This window comes from Anolis carolinensis, unplaced genomic scaffold (assembly GCF_035594765.1).
Source record: "Anolis carolinensis isolate JA03-04 unplaced genomic scaffold, rAnoCar3.1.pri scaffold_9, whole genome shotgun sequence".
NCBI classification, from domain to species: Eukaryota; Metazoa; Chordata; class Lepidosauria; order Squamata; family Dactyloidae; genus Anolis; species Anolis carolinensis.
Window position 1 is genome coordinate 18,150,141 of NW_026943820.1, and position 21,358 is coordinate 18,171,498.

At 39.5% G+C, this 21,358-nt stretch overlaps 2 protein-coding genes across 3 annotated transcripts in view; one reads left to right on the forward strand and one right to left on the reverse strand.

Moving 5' to 3' along the window:
* Nucleotides 1-4,758, reverse strand: part of LOC100555550 (C-signal) — a 44,559-nt gene extending 39,801 nt beyond the window's left edge. The window contains exon 1 of one of the 2 annotated variants that reach the window (XM_008117689.3): nt 4,615-4,758. The gene's annotated coding sequence lies outside the window, so the exon portion shown is untranslated. The remainder of the gene's footprint in view (nt 1-4,614) is intronic. The other variant, XM_003225359.4, reaches the window with a different exon arrangement.
* Nucleotides 4,759-4,854: 96 nt separating this feature from the next.
* The window catches only part of ripor1 (RHO family interacting cell polarization regulator 1), a 143,552-nt gene continuing 127,048 nt past the window's right edge, over nt 4,855-21,358 (forward strand). The window contains exon 1 of the mRNA XM_062962019.1: nt 4,855-4,994. The gene's annotated coding sequence lies outside the window, so the exon portion shown is untranslated. The remainder of the gene's footprint in view (nt 4,995-21,358) is intronic.

The following is a 21,358-nucleotide window of genomic DNA, read 5'->3' on the forward strand; positions in this document are numbered from 1 at the left end:
TTTTGTGTTATTGAAGGCCTTCATGGCCAGAATCACTCCAGAAGCATTCTCTCCTGACGTTTCACCAACATCTATGTCAGGCATCCTCAGAGGTTGTGAAGTATGTTAGAAACTAGACAAGTGAGGTTTATATATCTGTGGAAAGTCCAGGTTGGGAGAAATAAATCTTATCTGTTTGAAGAAAGTGTGAATGTTACAATTGGCAGGAAGCAGCCAAGCTTTGAAGCTGCAAGGCTATTCAGTGCTAATCAAGGTGGCCAACTGCACCATTCATGCTTGCTCAAACAGACAAGAGTTCTTCAGCCTTTGTGCCATGGGGGCCGGATAAATGGCTTTGATGGGCCGCATGTGGCCCCCGGGCCGTAGTTTGGGGACCCCTGCCTTACAGCATTACATAGAATCATAGAGGTGGAAGAGACCACATGGGCCATCTAATCCAACCCCCCCGACATGCAGGAAAAGCACAATCAAAACACCCCCGACAGATGGCCATCCAGCTTCTGCTTCAATGCCTCCAAGGAAGGAGACTCCACCACATTCCGAGGCAGTGTTGAACAGCTCTTCTTATGGTCAGGAAGTTCTTCCTAATGTTCAGGCGGAATCTCCTTTCCTGAACTTTGCAAGAGCTTCCTTTGAGGCTGTTTTTCCATCTGACCTGTATGTCAAGAAAAAATGCTTACACATGTCCAGTTCTCAGTGCAGGCCTGACTCTTTTTCTTGCAACGAGGATACATTCACACTGGGGACTTTCCTATTGCAGGTCAAGTTGTTGCTCACAGCCAGGCCCAGCTGTCAATTGTTGTTGCCATCTGAAAGGCTGGAGCGGAAATGGTTCTATTGTGTGTGGAACTGGGAAAGCCACTTCCTGTTGGGCTTCATTTTTCTCTGTACAGAAAGCTCACAAGACTTTTTTGTTCACTCAGGGACATATCAGTATGTATATAGGCCCGGGCTGTGGCGCAGGCGGGAGAGCAAGCCAGCTGCAATTAACTGCAATGAATCACTCTGACCAGGAGGTCATGAGTTCGAGGCCACTCGGAGCCTATGTTTGTCTTGTCTTTGTTCTATGTTAAAAGGCATTGAATGTTTGCCTATATGTGTAATGTGATCCGCCCTGAGTCCCCTTCGGGGTGAGAAGGGCGGAATAGAAATGCTGTAAATAAATAAATAAATAAAATATATGTCTACTACCTGTCTGCAAAGGTGAAATGAAGGGAGAAAAACTATGTAGAGAATGAACAAGGATCCAATAAAAAAAAATTATACACATGGATGATGATTTTATTTATTGGAGCATCTCTTTTAAAGTCTTCCAGGTGAGGTCTGATCAAAACAGAATAGAGTGGGACTATAAAAGGTAAAGATTTCCCCTGACGTTAAGTCCAGTCGTGTCCAACTCTACGGGTTGGTGCTCATCTCCATTTTTAAGCCAAAGAGCCGGCGGTGTCCGTAGACACCTAAAAGGTCATGTGGCCGGCATGACTGCATGGAGCGCCGTTACCTTCCCGCCGGAGCTGTACCTATTGATCTACTCACATTGGCATGTTTTTGAATTGCTAGGTTGGCAGAAGCTGGAGCAACAGCAGGCGCTCACTCCGCTCCCGGGATTTGAACCTGGCACCTTTCGGTCTGCAAGTTCAGCAGCTCAGCGCTTTAACACACTGAGCCACCGGGGCTCCAGAGTGGGACTATGGCTTCCGTCAATCTGAACACTATACTGTACTCCTATTGATGCAGCTTAGAATCGCATTAGCTTTTTTATCTGCTGCATCATATTGTTGACTCAGGTTTAGCTTTTGATCTGCTAAGACTCTTAAATCCTCTTTGCATGTAGTCTTTCCAAGTCAGGTGTCATCCATATTATATGATTGCATTTCATTTTTTCTGCTTAAGTCTCGTGCAATACATTTCTTTTTGGAAAGGCATGACCTTTTAGAGATCATAATCTTTTGGGAAACCAATTTGGTGGTCCCTGTGTAGACTTGTCCACAGCTGCATGGTATGCGGTAAACTCCTGCAGAGATGAGAGGATCCCTCTTGTCCTTTGCTGAATGTAGCATTTGTTGGATTTTCTTAGTGGGTCTGTAAATAGTTTGTAGAGCTGTGACTTGTTTTTGAGAAATCCATGATGACTTTTAGTTTGCTTGGTCTTCCCTTCTGAGTGTTTACATATTATCCATCTAATGGTCTGGCTTTTAAACATCCTTTTTGGTCATTTTTCTTCAATTCCAGTCTATCCATTTGATGTCCCATCTGCCTGCGTCTTTCCAAATGCAGTCTGGATATGGAGCCTCCTCTATTAACAGCAAGCATTGCTAGCCCGAGGCAGGGTGACTAACACTCTCCCCTCAAAGTCGCAAAGTCATACAAGTTATTTTGGAACCTGGTGGCACAGTGTGTTAAAGCGATGAGCTGCTGAACTTCCGGACCAAAAGGTGACAGGTTCAAATCCCGGGAGCGGAATGAGCGCCCGCTGTTAGCCCCAGCTTCCGCCAATCTAGCAGTTCGGAAACATGCCAATGTGAGTAGATCAATAGGTACTGCTCCAGCAGGAAGGTAATGGCGCTCCATGCAGTCATGCCGGCCACATGACCTTGGAGGTGTCTATGGACAACGCCGGCTCTTCAGCTTAGAAATGGAGATGAGCACCAACCCCCAGAGTCGGTCATGACAGGACTTAACGTCGGGAAACCTTTACCTTTACCTAAGACACAAAATCCAACAAAACCCCTTTCCATTCCCAGCCGGGAAAAAAATCACAATAATATTAAATAACAAAGATTTTGTTGTCCCTGTAAGACCTTCTAAATCTCCTTACTGAGGGTTTTACTTCACTCTGCCTAACAATCGGGCCAGTCTTACACATAATCCTAGATGGTATTTCCCCCTCTTCTATCGTTGTTCCCTTTGTGTGCAATAAATAGACATGAACAGCATTAAATATGAATAGCAGCAAAAATGAGATATGAATGTATGACCTCCTGACAGACCCCACCTGGACATGGAAAGCGCCTTACATGTATATTTAAACGTATAATCTATCTATATAAAAGAGTGATGGAATCAGGGCACCGGACAAAACAACAAAACTATAGGCCCCCCAACCTCGAAATCTGACAATACAACCCATCATCCACGGCTCTAGGTTGATACAACAAAAAGAAAAGAAAAATGAAGTTCTAATTAGACGGAGAGGAATAATTGTTTTTATCCAATTGCTGCCAGTTAGATGGCTAAGCTCCACCCATTTGCTCTCCTAGCAACCTACTCAGCCCACGGGACAGGCAGAGTTAGGCCTCACTTAGGCCTCTTCCACATATTATCTAATTTGCACTGGATTATATGGCAGTGTAGACTCAAGGCCCTTCCACACAGCTATATAACCCATTTAGAATCTTATATGATCTGCTTTGAACTGGATTATCTTGACTCCACACTGCCATATAATCCACTTCAGTGTGCATTTTATACAGCTATGAAGAAGGGGCCTCATATAATCCAGTTCTAAGCACATACAGTAGAGTCTCACTTATCCAAGCCTTGCTTATCCAAGCTTCTGGATTATCCAACGCATTTTTGTAGTCAATGTTTTCAGTACATCATGATATTTTGGTGCTAAATTCGTAAATACAGTAATTACAACATAACATTACTGCGTATTGAACTACTTTTTCTGTCAAATTTGTTGTCTAACATGATGTTTTGGTGCTTAATTTGTAAAATCATAACCTAATTTGATGTTTAATAGGCTTTTCCTTAATCCCTCCTTGTTATCCAAGATATTTGATTATCCAAGCTTCTGCTGGCCTGTTTAGCTTGGATAAGTGAGACTCTACTGTATTATCTAATTTGCACTGGATTATATGGCAGTGTAGACTCAAGGCCCTTCCACATAGCTATATAACCCATTTAGAATCTTATATTATCTGGTTTGAACTGGATTATCTTGACTCCACACTGCTATATAATCCACTTCAGTGTGCATTTTATACAGCTATGAAGAAGGGGCCTCATATAATCCAGTTCTAAGCAGATAATATAAGATTATCAATATACAGTACAGTCTCGCCATACTTCGCCACAGCAACGCGTGGCCGGGCACAGCTAGTGATGTATATTTTTAAAGTACAGTGGAGTCTCACTTATCCAACATAAACGGGCTGGCAGAATGTTGAATAAGTGAATATGTTGGATAATAAGGAGAGATTAAGAAAAAGCCTATTAAACATCAAAATAGGTTATTATTTTACAAATTAAGCACCAAAACATTATGTTATACAACAAATTTGACAGAAATAGTAGCTCATTACAAATTAATGCTATGTAGTAATTACTGTATTTATGAATTCAGCACCAAAATATCACGATGTATTGAAAACATTGACTACAAAAATGTGTTGGATAATCCAGAACGTTGGATAAGTGAGTGTTGGATAAGTGAGACTCAACTGTATATTCTTAATTTTATTGTAATTTTTAATCTCGATGGATTTTTAAATTTGATGAAAACTGTTTTTTGATGTGTATGTTTATATTGTAAGCCACCCTGAGTCCCCTGATGAGTGAGAAGTGCGGGGTAGAAGTGATGTAATAAATAATAAATAAAATAAATACCTGAACTTGGCTTGCATTCTACTGTATTTGATGTGCTTTTGAGAGCGATCTGTACTGATGTATGAAGAAGGCAAGTATCAGTAGCTGGGTTCGTAGTGGTTTTCTGTAAAGGTCTTGAAACGAAATGTGACCTCCTCCGTGCACAGGAAATGTTCCTTTGATTTTAGCATAGCTGGAACTAAAGCAACTCTGTGGGAGGTGGAGCATCAAGAGAAAGGCAGGTCATAAGTGAGCAGAGGGAGAGGAAGGAAGCTCTTGGAGGCTGCTCAGTTGAAGCAGGGGAGGCGGATGCTTCACTAACACACCCAGCCTCAGAAAGACAGCTGATCGAGCTCAGAACAAACTGGATTTATAGCCTCCGGATTGAACTTCAGGGATTGGTGAGTAGAGCTGTGTCTCAGGTCCTCACTGTCACCTGGCCAGTCCTGAACTGGGACATGGCATCTCAATCCAACCAGAGATGATGATGTATAGGGGAAAGATACTACCCCAGGCAAGCACTAATCCTTCTCACCCAAATGCTTAAAAGGCTCACCTAAGGAAGAAGGAGTAGGCTTGTTTTCTGCTGCTCTCAGGACTCAACAGAGCCATGGGTTCAAATGACAGGAAAAGAGATTCCACTTAAACATTAGGAAATATTTCCTGACTGTAAGGAGAGCTATTCAGTAGAACTCTCTGCCCCTAAGTCTTCTTTGGAGGCTTTTAAGCAGAGGCTGGGTGGCCATCTGTTGGGGGTGCTTTGAATGCAATTTTCCTGTATAACGGAAGGGGTTGAACTAGATGGCCCATGTGGTCTCTTCCAACTCTATGATTTCATGATTTCAGAGGGGAGTGCCTCCTGACTGCAACATGAATGTTGCTGGAGCCAATGGGGCATGATCAAGGCTCTGCTTTCAATGGAATGCTAAAATAGGTACAGTAGAGTCTCACTTATCCAAGCTAAACGGGCCGGCAGAAGCTTGGATAAGCGAATATCTTGGATAATAAGGAGGGATTAAGGAAAAGCCTATCAAACATCAAATTAGGTTATGATTTTACAAATTAAGCACCAAAACATCATGTTATACAACAAATTTGACAGAAAAAGTAGTTCAATACACAGTAATGTTATGTTGTAATTACTGTATTTACGAATTTAGCACCAAAATATCACGATATATTGAAAACATTGACTACAAAAATGGCTTGGATTAACCAGAGGCTTGGATAAGCGAGGCTTGGATAAGTGAGACGCTACTGTAAATAAAGTACTGTATATACTCGAGTATAAGCCTGGTTTTTCAGCCCTTTTTTTAAGACTGAAAAAGCCTCCCTCGGTTTATACTCAGGTGAGGGTCCTGGTTGGCTTATATTTGGGTCAGCTTATACTCAAGAATATATGGTACATGTATTATTTTTCTCTATTATTATTGGTATTATTACATTTATTATTTTTCTCTATTATTGTTGCTACTATTACATTTATTTTACTCTATTTTTATTATTATTATTAATACATTAATTATTTCACTCTGATCTAATTATTGTTGCATTTATTATTTTACTCTGTTTATTATTACATGTATTATTTTCCTGTATTTATTATTATATGTATTATTTTACTCTATTATTACTAAAAGGATACATAAGCATATTGACATTGAAGAAGATGAGAATAATGATTTGATCAGAGTTGGACACTCTTATCTTAAATTCCAGTTTGATGTAAAGATTCAAAAACATTTAAACTACAGTAGAGTCTCACTTATCCAAGCTAAACGGGCCAGCAGAAGCTTGGATAAGCGAATATCTTGGATAATAAGGAGGGATTAAGGAAAAGCCTATTAAACATCAAATTAGGTTATGATTTTACAAATTAAGCACCCAAACATCATGTTATACAACAAATTTAACAGAAAAAGCAGTTCAATACGCAGTAATGCTATGTAGTAATTACTGTATTTACGAATTTAGCACCAAAATATCACAATGTATTGAAAACATTGACTACAAAAATGCGTTGGATAATCCAGAACATTGGATAAGTGAGTGTTGGATAAGTGAGACTCTACTGTATTACGTTTCTCTATTATTATTGGTATTATTACATTTATTATTTTTCTCTATTATTGTTGCTACTATTACATTTATTTTATCTATTTTTATTATTTTTATTATTAATACATTAATTATTTCACTCTGATCTAATTATTGTTGCCTTTATTATTTTACTCTGTTTATTATTACATGTATTATTTTCCTGTATTATTATTATATGTATTATTTTACTCTATTATTACTAAAAGGATACATAAGCACATTGACATTGAAGAAGATGAGAATAATGATTTGATCGGAGTTGGACACTCTTATCTTAAATTCCAGTTTGATGTAAAGATTCAAAAACATTTAAACTACTGATGCCTCAATTAATGTAATTTTATTGGTATCTATTTTTATTTCTGAATTTTTCCGCTCTCAGCTTATACTGGAGTCAATGTTTTCTCAGTTTTTTTTTTTGTGGTAAAATTAGGTGCCTCGGCTTATATTCGGGTTGGCTTATACTCAAGTATATACGGTATTTGCTATCCATTTTTCTTAATGTGCTTGCAAATACTTATTTTCTGTCTGCCCGGATCTGTGTTGTTAATAGAGAGGATGTGTGTTTTTAATGAACACAAATAATCACAGCACCCGTTTAAAAAAAATGCAGTATCTATTCCTTCCCTCGTATTTGTACAGTTTGTTGATGTATTATTGGCTGGTTTTGCCAGGTTATACCTCTTGCTGACATCTTGCTGTTTGACTTAATAAAATCAACTGCACAGCCTTCTTAGTATATATAATAATATGACAAAATTATAGTTATTATTATAGCATTTTGGGAGGAAGGTGCTGTGCGCTGTGCTCGTAAAAGGGACATTGTGTTTACTACTCTGGCTAACATTTGCATTTTAGGGCCTCTTCTACTCTGCCATATAAAATCCAGATTATCTGCTTTGAAGTGCATTATGTGGCAGTGCAAACTCATATAATCCAGTTCAAAGCAGATAATCTGGATTATCTGTTTTGATAATCTGGATTATATGGCAGTGTAGATCTAGCCTAGGAAAATTGTATCACAATGCTAAGAATTCTCTGGTGCTGTTTGGAAACATTCCCATGAAACTTATTTGCATGCTAATAATCCATGACTGTAACTAGCATTCTTTGTTCACTGGGAAGACTTTAAGTTCAGCAAACATCTATTTCCTGGTGTTTTATTCCTCAATTTGGTACCAATTTCTGTTTTTGTTCTGGCTATGTTTTGCACAGAAACTCATTTTAATAGTGACTGTGCATTATATTTCTGAACCCTTTTAAACTTACACATAAAACTTTTTTTTGCATTCTGAACTCACTTTGCAGCAATTGAAATATGGTAATCCTCTGTATTTACACTAGTAATCCTTTGTCGTCCTATTTTTTCCACTGTTTTTCAAAAGTCCCAGTTTCTTTCTCCATCTCCCACTTCCCCTCAATGGATTTCTGAACCCTTTTAAACTTACACATAAAACATTTTTTTTTGCATTCTGAACTCACTTTGCAGCAATTGAAATCCATTGAGGGGAAGTGGGAGATGGAGAAAGAAACTGGGACTTTTGAAAAACAGTGGAAAAAATAGGACAACAGAGAATTACCGTATTTACTAGTGTCTAAGGTATCATCAAATCTAATGCACACCTCAATTTTCAAAACCCTGAAACCAAAATAAGTATAATGTGCAGCATCAAAAAGTGCACTGTTTTGTATATTGACCATTACAGTTGCTGCCTGCTTGGAATTCCTTCTTTAAAAAAAAAAGAGTGTTAGAACTTCCACTTTAATTGCTTTGGGTCAATGTTATAGAATCTTGGGAGCTGTAGTTTTTTGAGCCATGGCAATTAAATTAGAGATGATGTTCCTCAAAGAGGGGCTCCAGATGCTCCTGAAGCAACTTTGCCTTTTGCTTCGGCTCAGTGCTAAGACTACCATATTATTTATTTACAGTATTTATATTCCGCCCTTCTCACCCCGAAGGGGACTCAGGGCAGATTACAATGAACACATATATGGCAAACATTCAATGCCAACAGACAAACAACATATATAGACAGACACAGAGGCATTTAACATTTTTTTCCAGCTTCACGATTCCGGCCACAGGGGGAGCTGTTGCTTCACTGTCCACTAGTGGCTGTACTTCCTCATTCCTTTCCTCGTGTTTTGCTGGCAGTTTTTATGATGTTGTAAATTAGTTAAATTAGCCTCCCGCATAAAGCGTACCTAAATTTCCCTACTTGACAGATGCAACTGTCTTTCGGGGCTGCATAGCTCAACAGCAAGCCGGGCTATTTAATGGTCAGGGGCTTAACCCAACCCGGGCTTTGAACTCATGACCTCTCGGTCAGTAGTGATTTATTGCAGCTGGTTAATAGCCAGCTACGCCACAAATCTAATGCGCACCCAAATTTTAGCAAGTTAGTTTAGCCAAAAAAGGTGAGCATTAGATTTGAGTAAATAGGGTGATTGGGGCCATCCTTGCCAAATTGAGACTAACGGAAGGTACTTAGCGATGGAGTTTCTGTTAAAGGAAACACAGAGTTTAGAGGTGGGATTTCTATGCTGGCTAGGGAATTGTAGTCCAACATTTTCAAAACTCTGACTATGAACCTGTTTCCACTGGACTCTTGCATTGCAGTGCCTGCTATTGGGAGGTGGGAAGGAGGATGGTTGTCATGGCAGAACCTGACCTTGGGGAGATTTGGCCTTGTTTGGGAGGAAGCACATCTTGAAATCTGCAGCCGCTGCGGATTGAGAGCCTGCCAAGAGACCAAATGGGAACGGCAGATAATGCGGAGGCTTCCTTTTAGCCAGGCCTGGGTCACCCAGCCTCACCGCTATCTACTGCTAGGGATCACACATGTATTTCTCCTCCTTGCAGGGGTTTTGTTATTGTTAGCTAAGAGGAAGTGCCTCAACAAATAATAAATTCCTTGCTCTTCCAAATATTAACTCTGCCCTGTCCAGTTGCAGGGAGAAGGAAGGAAGGAAGAGGTACATGCCATTGCACTGCCATTCTTCGTTGGCCAAGCAGGAATTCAAATCCTGGTCTCCGAGTCATTGTCCACCATGCAGAAAAGTATAAACTGAAGAGAAGCAGAAGCAAGATACACATGTGTACTTTCTATTTATATATATATAAATTTCTATATTATATTATATTATTATATTATATATTGGGCCCCTGGTGGTGGCACAGCGTGTTAAAGCGCTGAGCTGCTGAACTTGCAGACCAAAAGGTCCCAGGTTCAAATCCCAGGAGCGGAATGAGTGCCCGCTGTTAGCCCCAGCTCCTGCCAACCTAGCAGTTCGAAAACATGCAAATGTGAGTAGATCAATAAGTATTTATTTTATTTATTTATTACAATATTTATATCCCGCCCTTCTCACCCAACAGGGGACTCAGGGCGGCTTACAATAAAACGCATATATAAAAAATTATACAGTACAATATAAATAAGTTAAAAAATTATAACTGATAAAAACACATTATAAAATGTACAGTGTAGATATGTGAGATTAGATTACACATTATAAGATAAAATACATTATAAAATATAGGTAAAAAGTACCGCTCTGGTGGGAACGTAACAGCGCTCCATGCAGTCATGCTGGCCATATGACTTTGGAGGTGTCTACGGACAACGCCGGCTCTTCGGCTTAGAAATGGAGATGAGCACCAACCCCCAGAGTCGGTCACGACTGGACTTAACGTCAGGGGAAAACCTTTCCTTACCTATATATATTATATATATAATATTATATAATATATATATATATATCAGTGTCAGGAGCAATTTGAGTCGCTTCTGGAGTGAGAGAATTGGCCGTCTGCAAGGACGTTGCCCAGGGGATATTTTGATGTTTTACCATCCTTGTGGGAGGCTTCTCTCATGTCCCCGCATGGAGCTGGAGCTGATATAGGGAGCTCATCCACGCTCTCCCCGGGTGGGATTTGAACCTGGAAGCCTTCAGGTCAGCAACCCAACCTTCAAGTCACAAAGCTTTAATCCACTACGCCAGTGGGGCTCCGTTCTACTTATGGTGACCACATGCGTTTCAGAGAGTTTTCTTAGGCCAGGAATTCTCAGAGGTGGTTTTATCAAAGCCTTTCTCTGAAAAAAAAATAGCCTCCAGACCATAGTACTCATGCATGGTCTCCCATGCATGTACTAACCATGGCCAGCCCTGCTTAGCTTTCAGGATCAGACAGGATCTGGTGCCTTTCAGATATTTGGTAAGTGCACATACCTGCAAACAATTCACATAGGAAAACCATGACACATGTGCCAAGCAGTTAGAACAGGGGTCCCCAAGCTTTTTAAACTGGGGGCCAGTTCACGGTCCCTCAGACCATTAGAGGGCCAGACTATAGTTTGTTTTTTTTAAAACTATGAACAATTTCCCATGCACACTGCACATATCTTATTTTGAAGTAAAAAAAAAAAACGGGAACAAAATACAGCCTCAATATTAATAATAATAATCATAATCATGATAAAAAATAATAAAGAGGGTTGGAAGAGACCCCTTGGGCCATTTAGTCCAACCCCCTTCTACCTTTGTGCACCAAAAGCACAAGCAAAGCACCCCCGACAGATGGCCACCCCGCCTCAATGTTGTTAATAATAATAATAATAATAATAATAATAATAATAATAATAATAATAATAATAATAATAAATCACACAGTCCTAGACACTTGGGAAGTGTTCGACTTGTGATTTTGTGATATGAAATCCAGCATATATATCTCGTTTGCTGTGTTATGCTGTGTACTTCTGTCAATAATAATAATAATAAAGAGGGTTGGAAGAGACCACTTGGGCCATTTAGTCCAACTCCCTTCTGCCTTTGTGCACCAAAAGCACTAGCAAAGCACCCCTTAATAATTAATAATTAATTAAATAATAATTAAAATACCATTATAAAAAAGCAAAGAGAAGGAGGGAGCCACCACCACGAGGGCCGGATAAATGGCTTCAATGGGCCGCATGTGGCCCCCAGGGCTTAGTTTGGGGACCCCTGAGTTAGAACATGGTCAAGATAGCAAAAAGTATTTCGTAACAAGGAAAAACGGCCAAGCTAGAAGAAGCTGCAGCAGTTTGCCTTTGCCTTGAGCCTACTGGGAGGGACCCCATTCTGCTTCCAACTCTTACATAGGCAAGACTCGTACCAGAACTGTTTATAATTCAGCTTTTATCATCTTTATGATTTGTTACATGCTATCAAGTCAGCTTCAACTAATAGCAGACCTTTTACAGGGTTTTCTTGGTCAGATCTATTCAGAGGAGGTTTGACATTGCCTCCCTCTGTAGCTGAGAGACTTTCCAAAGTCACCAAGTAGTGTTGTCGAAGGCTTTCATGGCCGGGATCACAGGGTTGTTGTATGTCTTTCGGGCTGTGTGGCCATGTTCCAGAAGTATTCTCTCCTGACGTTTCGCCCACATCTGTGGCAGGCATCCTCAGAGGTTGTGAGGTATGGATAACTAAGTTTCCTTACTTACCCTAACCTTTCCTTATTTAGTTTATCCATACCTCACAACCTCTGAGGATGCCTGCCATAGATGTGGGCGAAACGTCAGGAGAGAATACTTCTGGAACATGGCCACACAGCCCGAAAGACATACAACACCCCTCTCACCAAGTAGTTTTTTTGTCGCTAGACAGGGATTTAAACATTGTTCTCCTGGTGTCCTAGTCCACTTACACTAACTATTTACTACTGCATTCCAACAGTTCTGGTATCTGTGTTGTCGAAGGCCTTCATGGCAAGAATCTCTGGGTTGTTGTGAGTTGTGTGGCCGTGTTCCAGAAGCATTTTCTCCTGACATCAAGAGAGAATTCTTCTGGAACATGGCCATACAGCCCAGAAAACGCACAACAACCCAGTTCTGGTCTCTTGCCATAGTGACCAGGAAAACATGATTAGAATGATCACAACATCTTCATCTCAGTGTTCACTGAAGTGGAATTTGTTGCAGCTGAGTGTTGTCCACACCCATTTCCACAACCCGAATGTCTGACTGTGTTTCCTGCTTCTCTACCACACCTAGAGTTCTGTGTCTTGCTGCTTTTTTACTTGTTGGGAAACTATGGGCCCTTCCAGACAGACCCTATACCCCAGAATCTGATCTCAGGTTTTCTGTTTATCCCAGATTATCTAGCAGTGTGGACTCATATAATCCAGTTTAGAGAAGAAAATCTGGGATCAGATCCTGGGATATGGGGTCTGTCTAGAAGGTACCCTTGACTGAATTAATCTTTCAGTTTGCAGCTATCCACATCTTAAGTGAGAAGAGATTATCATTTGCAACCATCATTAACAGACTCAAGAATTTTAACAAGCCCTAATGCACTTCAGTGTATCTGTGTATTCATAATTTTGACCCCAAAACCTGCCCTTGACTTAAGTATATATCAGGGGTCCTCAAACTTTTAAAGCAGAGGGCCGGTCCACAATCCTTCAGACTGTTGAGGGGCCGAATTATCATTTGAAAAAAAATACAAACAAATTCCTATGCACAGTGCATATTTGTCTTATTTTTAGTGCAATACAACAACAACAACAAAGAACAATACAATATTTAAAAATGAAAACAATTTTAACCAACATAAACCTATCAGAATTTCAATGGAAAGTGTGGGTCTGCTTCTGGCCAATGAGATAGTCAAGGTAATTGGGATTGTTGCTGTTGTGTGCCTTCAAGTCATTTCAGAGTTTGGCCGAGCCTGAGTCTAAAATTATTTATATATTTACTATATTTATTTACTACATTTATATCCCACCCTTCTCACCCCGAAGGGGACTCAGAGCAGCTGTAGGTACATACAATATATTATATTATTAGCATAGCACAATATTAGCATTATATATTACTATAGTGAACTATACCACTATACTGTAATATTATGTGTAATATATAACATATAATTAATATTATATTGTATTATTATTAGTATTCTATTGTATAACATTATATTTTTATCAATATTATATGTATCTACAATACAGTAGAGTCTCATTTATCCAAGCTTCACTTACTCAAGGTTCTGTATTATCCAAGGCAGTCTGCCTTTTAGTAGTCATTGTTTTTGTAGTAAATGTTGCAATGTTTTGGTGCTAAATTCGTAAATACAGTAATTATCCAAGATTTTTGCTTATTTAAGGTTCTGCCGGCCCATTTATCTTGGATAAGTGAGACTCTACTGTATATTATATTATTAAAACTGATATAAAATATTATATTATAAAACTGAGGGCGGGGGCCAGGTAAATGGCCTTGGAGGGCCCGGGCCTTAGTTTGGGGACCCCTGGTATATATGGTAGGTATTCTGGGAGTTGTAACATCATCTGTGCAACTCAGGCCCCTTCTACATTATCAAAAGCAGGCAATCCACATTATCTGCTTTGAACTGGGTTATATGAGTCTACACTGCCAGATAATCCAGTTCAAAGCAGATAATCTGGATAATCTGGATTTTATATGGCAGTGAAGAAGGGGCCTTAATAACATCTGGGGACCCAAACTGGGTAAAAACTAAAGCGCACTGGCTCATGGGGTCTCAGTCCATGGCTTCAAGGCAACCATAAGGCTGATGAAAATGAATTTGACACCTCTGGCAGACATCATCTCCAACTATGGTTCATTTGGATAATATGATAAGGTTCAGATGAAATACAGGCACTCCATTGTTTGCAATGTTGACAAGAGTATTACAGAATTCCATACCTCCTGAACAACTCTGATGCATTGTTTTGCAAGACTGTTGCAAGTTTTATTATTGTGATTAGTCATTTTAATCATGTTTCTATTTTTGTATCCATGACTTCCTTTTGTTATACATGTCTGTGAGTGATTTTGTTAGTGTATGCCAATAGAGGCTGTTGTTATTGTTGGTTCATTTGGATGCATGACATGCAACACCACAGAGATCTAATCTCCTGATACAAACTTGCCAAAGCCTTAAGATCCTCAGGGAAAGAATTTCTTTCAATTCTGCCATCAAGGATTTGCTTGATAAAGACACAAAAGAGAGCCTCTTTAATGGCTTTCTCACTGGGTTGCTGTGAGTTTTCCGGGCTGTATGGCCATGTTCCAGAAGCATTCTCTCCTGACATTTCACCCACATCTATGGCCTCTTTAGAGGTTTGTTGGAAACTAGGCAAGTGGGGTTTGTATATCTGTGTGAATGTTGCAATTGATCATCTTGATTAGCATTTAATGGTCTTGCAGCTTCAAAGCCTGGCTGCTTCCTGCCTGGGAGAATACTTTTTGGGAGGTGCTAGCTGGCCCTGATTGTTTCATGTCTGGAATTACCCTGTTTGAGTGCTGTTCTTTATTTAGTGTCCTGATTTTAGAGTTTTTTTTATTACTGGTAGTAGCCAGATTTTGTTCGTTTTCATGGTTTTCCGCTTTCTGTTTAAATAGTCCACATGCTTGTGGATCTCAATGGCTTCTCTGTGTGGTCTGACATGGTGATGGTTAGAGTGGCCCAGCCTGTCTGTGTTCTCAAATAATACGCTGTGTCCTTACTCTCTGGATTGTCCTTCCATGGGAGACTACAACAGATATATTACGGACTCAAGACATTGCTATATTCTAGGCCAGGGCTCCCCTAACAAAGGCCCGGGGTCCGTATGCGGCCCTCCCAAGGTCATTGATCTGGCCCCTGTCCTAAACTTTAGACTTAGGGTTGACCTAAGTCTACCTGGTCTTTGGAGGTCTTTTTGCTTACCTATGGTCTTATGAAATCGTCCAGATGGTCTTTGAAGGTCTGTTTGCTTAGCTACGGCCTTATGAGAACACCTAGATGGCTTTTGGAGGTCACTTTCCTTACCTATGGTCCTATGAGACCGTCTAGATGGCCTTTGAGGGTCCCTTTCCTTATCTATGGTTTTATGAAACCATCTAGATGGCCTTTGGGGGGCCCTTTCCTTACTCATGGTCTTATGAGACCATCTAGATGGCCTTTGAGGGTCCTTCTCCTTACCTATGGTCCTATAAGACCGTCTAGATGGCCTTTGAGGGTCCCTTTCCTTACCTATGGTTTTATGAAATCGTCTAGATGGCCTTTGGGGGGCCCTTTCCTTACCTATGGTCTTATGAGACTGTCTAGATGGTCTTTGGAGGTCTCTTTCCTTACCTATGGTCTTATGAGATCCTCTAGATGGTCTTTGAAAGTCTCTTTGCTTAGCTACGGCCTTATGAGACCATCTAGATGGCTTTTGGAGGTCACTTTCCTTACCTATGGTCCTATGAGACCTTCTAGATGGCCTTTGAGGGTCCCTTTCCTTACCTATGGTTTTATGATATTGTCTAGATGGCCTTTGGGGGGCCCTTTCCTTACCTATGGTCTTATGAGACCATCTAGATGGTCTTTGGAGGTCTCTTTGCTTACCTATGGTCTTATGAGATCGTCTAGGCTCACATGTAAATTTTAGTAGGTCTCCTCCGTGTTCTGAAAAGGTTCATTTGGTTTGTGATCTGCTTTGCACTTCTGTATTGTTCAACTTAAGTACTTTCCTGCTAAAAGACCACAACAAATGGAATAAGAATGCATTTGAAATCTAGGTGCCGGAGATCTTTAAAAAAAGAGATAGAATTTAGAGGGAAATCTCCCCAAATCTCTCTCTCTCTCTTCCAGTGTATAACATCTATTTTGAAATAGAGTGACAATGCCGGAAAGCAGCAGGTGGCAGCACCTGCAAGAGTACTGAGAGACTCCAATCTAATCTTTGCTGCCTTGGTGTATATTGGAGAGAATTACACTGTGTATATGTGACACGACTTTTGTTCCTTTTTTATAAATGTCATTTCCTAATTGGATCAATCATAAAAAAACATGGGAAAAGTTTATTAAACTTAAAAAACATGTGCTTAGCAAATGTGACAATCTATAGCAGGGGTCCCCAAACTAAGGCCCAGGGGCCACATGCGGCCCATTGAAGCCATTTATCCGGCCCTTGTGGTGGTGGCTCCCTCCTCTTTGCTTGTTTATAATGGTATTTTAATTATTATTTAATTAATTATTAATTATTAAGGGGTGCTTTGCTAGTGCTTTTGGTGCACAAAGGCAGAAGGGAGTTGGACTAAATGGCCCAAGGGGTCTCTTCCAACCCACTTTATTATTATTATTATTATTATTATTATTATTATTATTGACAGAAGTACACAGCATAACACAGCAAACGAGATATATATGCTGGATTTCATATCACAAAATCACAAGTCGAACACTTCCCAAGTGTCTAGGACTGTGTGATTTATTATTATTATTATTATTATTATTATTATTATTATTATTATTATTATTACAGTAGAGTCTCATTTATCCAACACTCGCTTATCCAACGTTCCGGATTATCCAACGCATTTTTGTAGTCAATGTTTTCAATATATCATGATATTTTGGTGCTAAATTCATAAATACAGTAATGATTACATAGCATTAATGTGTAATGAACTACTTTTTCTGTCAAATTTGTTGTATAACATGATGTTTTGGTGCTTAATTTGTAAAATCATAACCTATTTTGATGTTTAATAGGCTTTTTCTTAATCTCTCTTTATTATCCAACATATTCACTTATCCAACATTCTGCCGGCCCGTTTATGTTGGATAAGTGAGACTCTACTGTATTATTAACATCATTGAGGCTGGGTGGCCATCTGTCAGGGGTGCTTTGCTTGTGCTTTTAGTGCACAAAGGTAGAAGGGGGTTGGACTAAATGGCCCAAGCGGTCTCTTCCAACCCTCTTTATTATTATTATTATTATTATTATTATTATTATTATTATTATTATTGACAGAAGTACACAGCATAACACAGCAAACGAGATATATATGCTGGATTTCATATCACAAAATCACAAGTCGAACATTTCCCAAGTGTCTAGGACTGTGTGATTTATTATTATTATTATTACTATTATTATTATTATTATTATTATTATTATTATTATTATTATTAACAACATTGAGGCTGGGTGGCCATCTGTCAGGGGTGCTTTGCTTGTGCTTTTGGTGCACAAAGGCAGAAGGGTGTTGGACTAAATGGCCCAAGGGGTCTCTTCCAACCCTCTTTATTATTATTGTTATTATTATTATTATTGACACAAAAACACAGTACAGTAGAGTCTCACTAATCCAAGCCTCGCTTATCCAAGCCTCTGGATAATCCAAGCCATTTTTGTAGTCAATGTTTCCAATATATCGTGATATTTTGGTGCTAAATTCATAAATACAGTAATTACAACATAACATTACTGCGTATTGAACTGCTTTTTCTGTCAAATTTGTTGTATAACATGAAGTTTTGGTGCTTAATTTGTAAAATCATAACCTAATTTGATGTTTAATAGGCTTTTCCTTGATCAGTCCTTATAATCCAAGATATTCGCTTATCCAAGCTTCTGCCGGCCCGTTTAGCTTGGATTAGTGAGACTCTACTGTATAACACAGCAAATGAGATCTATATGCTGGATTTCGTATTACAAAATCACAAGTCGAACACTTCCCAAGTGTTTAGGGCTGTGTGATGTATTATTATTATTATTATTATTATTATTATTATTATTATTATTATATATTATTAACAACATTGAGGCTGGGTGGCCACTGTCGAGGGTGCTTTGCTTGTGCTTTTGGTGCACAAAGGCAGAAGGGTGTTGGACTAAATGGCCCAAGGGGTCTCTTCCAACCCTCTTTATTATTTTTTATCATGATTATGATTATTATTAATATTGAGGCTGTATTTGTTCCCATTTTTTTTACTTCAAAATAAGATATGTGCAGTGTGCATGGGAAATTGTTCATAGTTTTTTAAAAAAAACCTATAGTCTGGCCCTCCAATGGCCTGAGGGACCATGAACTGGCCCCCAGTTTAAAAAGTTTGGGGACCCCTGATCTATAGAGTTAAGAGTTCATGTAATTACCAGTATGTCTCCTCATTGGCTCCAAAAAGCAATCCTTACACTTACTAATAATCTGCACAATACAGTACTTAATGTAGAGATCAATGGAGGCCAAAACAGAAATAGAAACCTAGGACCTCATCACATAAGTTGTGGAAAAAGTGGGGGGGGGGGGTCGTCTTCTTACCGTAGCATACCATCCTGTTGTGTTTAAAATAGAATGGTATCATTTTTCAAAACCCATCACATGCACTTTATTTTTAACAATATCTGCCAAAATCATCCACAATCTCAGATACCACACGAGCAACTGTAGTCCCCAGCCACTCTGCATTCTTTATATATTTTTTATGGTTACTAATAGATACATTGTTCTAGGGCTTAGTACTTCCTGTAATTGGTGCGGGAATGGGATAAAAAAGTAATAGCGCAATTTCAAAAGTCAAGGTTTCAATGAAGGAGAAAATGCAGTCACAGCAAAGTAGTGGTATCTCATAATTGCGCTATTTCTATTGATTGAACTTATTTTTTTAAATTACCATGAGGAAAGCATCATGAAGCAGGATTTTTGCAGAGAATGAGGATGAATGCTTACTACAAGACTGCCCCTAGGAACGCCCATTCCTCTACAACACTGAAATGAAGCGACATGGGGGATTCTTGTTGGATTATGGTTGTATGTGTATGAAATGTAAATCAAGTGTTTTCTGCTGTTAGGCAAGACTGTGTGTTTCAGTGATGAAACAGTTAACAGCAGGCTAGTTTTCACTGACAGCCTGCTGTTGACCTATCAGGCATGATTTCCGGCCTTTGGAGGTCGGAACTTCCTTCGTACTGAGGAATGTGCTTCTTATCTCTGAGTGTGTTGAGCTGGTGCTTGGCGAGGTGAGAGGCTAAAGAGAAATGCCAGCTCAGAGCGATGGCTTTTGCTATGCTTTGTAAATATGTATTATAGATATTGAATAAATGTTTGGACTTTAGACTAGAGATGTCTTTGAGTCTGACATTGAACAGAGGAATTGGTGTGGCAGACAATTGCAACCAATACATCAGGGTGCTGGTGATCCGGAGAAGATGATTGATGGAGTTTGAAGAAACCCACCCAGCACGCACCCTGACCCCACGCCGACAACTCTAACAGTGTAATGCATCTGATGAGGTTCTTCCTTAAAACCAATTAACTTATCAATAAATGTAAGAATTTTCTAATGCAAACTTAAATCCGTTGTTTTATCAGAAAGGATTGTCTGCTGGAATGCCAAGAAAAACATTGGCAGAATTGACTTGTTAGTAAAAGAGCTAACCATTTTTACATTTCTCAGTCGGTTATCTACCCAAAATCCAGTTCACTTTTATTTTTGCAAAACCATTTCTGACTTTTTTAATCCCTCCAGGGGATCCCAAGGTTTAAGTCACAAGGTCCCAAAGTCTTATTTTAGTATATCATTACCGCATGATCGTTTTGTTAGTTCCAAAAGTAAACAATTTTAAACCATTTACTAGTAAAGGGAACTGAGGCCCCTTCTACACTGCCATATAAATCTAGATTACTTGCTTTGAACTGGATTATATGGCAGTGTAGACTCATATAAAATAATGTGGATTATCTGATTTTATAATCTGGATTATATGGCAGTGTAGAAGGGGCCTAAAAGTGACGGATTGCATCTGATGATCTACTTGAATTCATAGACCTGAAGTCTAAAACTGATAAACTAAATGAAGACAGATAGCCATCTCCCCTTGCTATTAGAGCCAGATCTCTAGTTCCAATGCCACAAGTGGAAACTGAGGCCCCATCTACACTGGCATAGACGTAATCCATTTTCTGAATGCAGAGTAACTGCGTTGAACTGGATTAAATAGCAGCATAGGCTGGATCTGCACTCCCAGCCATATAATCCAGATTATCAAATCATATAATCCACATTATCTGCTTTGAACTGGATTGCTGCTGCTGCTCAGTCGTTTAGTCGTCTCCGATTCTTCGTGACTGGATTATATAAATCTAAAGGTAAAGGTTTTCCCCTGACATTAAGTCCAGTCGTGTCCGACTCTGGGGTTGGTGCTCATCTTAATTTCTAAGCCAAAGAGCCGGCGTTGCCTCTAGACACCTCCAAGGTCATGTGGCCGGCATGACTGCAGAGAGCACCGTTACCTTCCCACTGGAGCAGTACTTATTCATCTACTCACGTTTGCATGTTTTCGAACTGCTAGGTTGGCAGAAGCTGGGGCTAACAGCTGGCGCTCACTCCGCTCCCTGGATATGAACCTGCAACCTTTTGGTCTGCAAGTTTGGCAGCTCAGCACTTTAATATGCTGTGCCACCGGGGGCTCCCTATATAAATCTACATTGCTTTATAATCCAGTTCAAATCAAATAATCTGGATTTTATATAGCAGTGTAGCTGGAGCCTAGATGGGGCCAGAGACTCATAATTCTGGGCCTGAATATACAGTAGAGTCTCACTTATCCAAGCTAAACGGGCCGGCAGAAGCTTGGATAAGCGAATATCTTGGATAATAAGGAGGAATTAAGGAAAAGCCTATGAAACATCCAATTAGGTTATGATTTTACAAATTAAGCACCAAAACATCATGTTATACAACAAATTTGACAAAAAAAGTAGTTCAATACGCAGTAATGTTATGTTGTAATTACTGTGTTTACGAATTTAGCACCAAAATATCATGATATATTGAAAACATTGACTACAAAAATGGCTTGGATTATCCAGAAGCTTGGATAAGCGAGGCTTGGATAAGT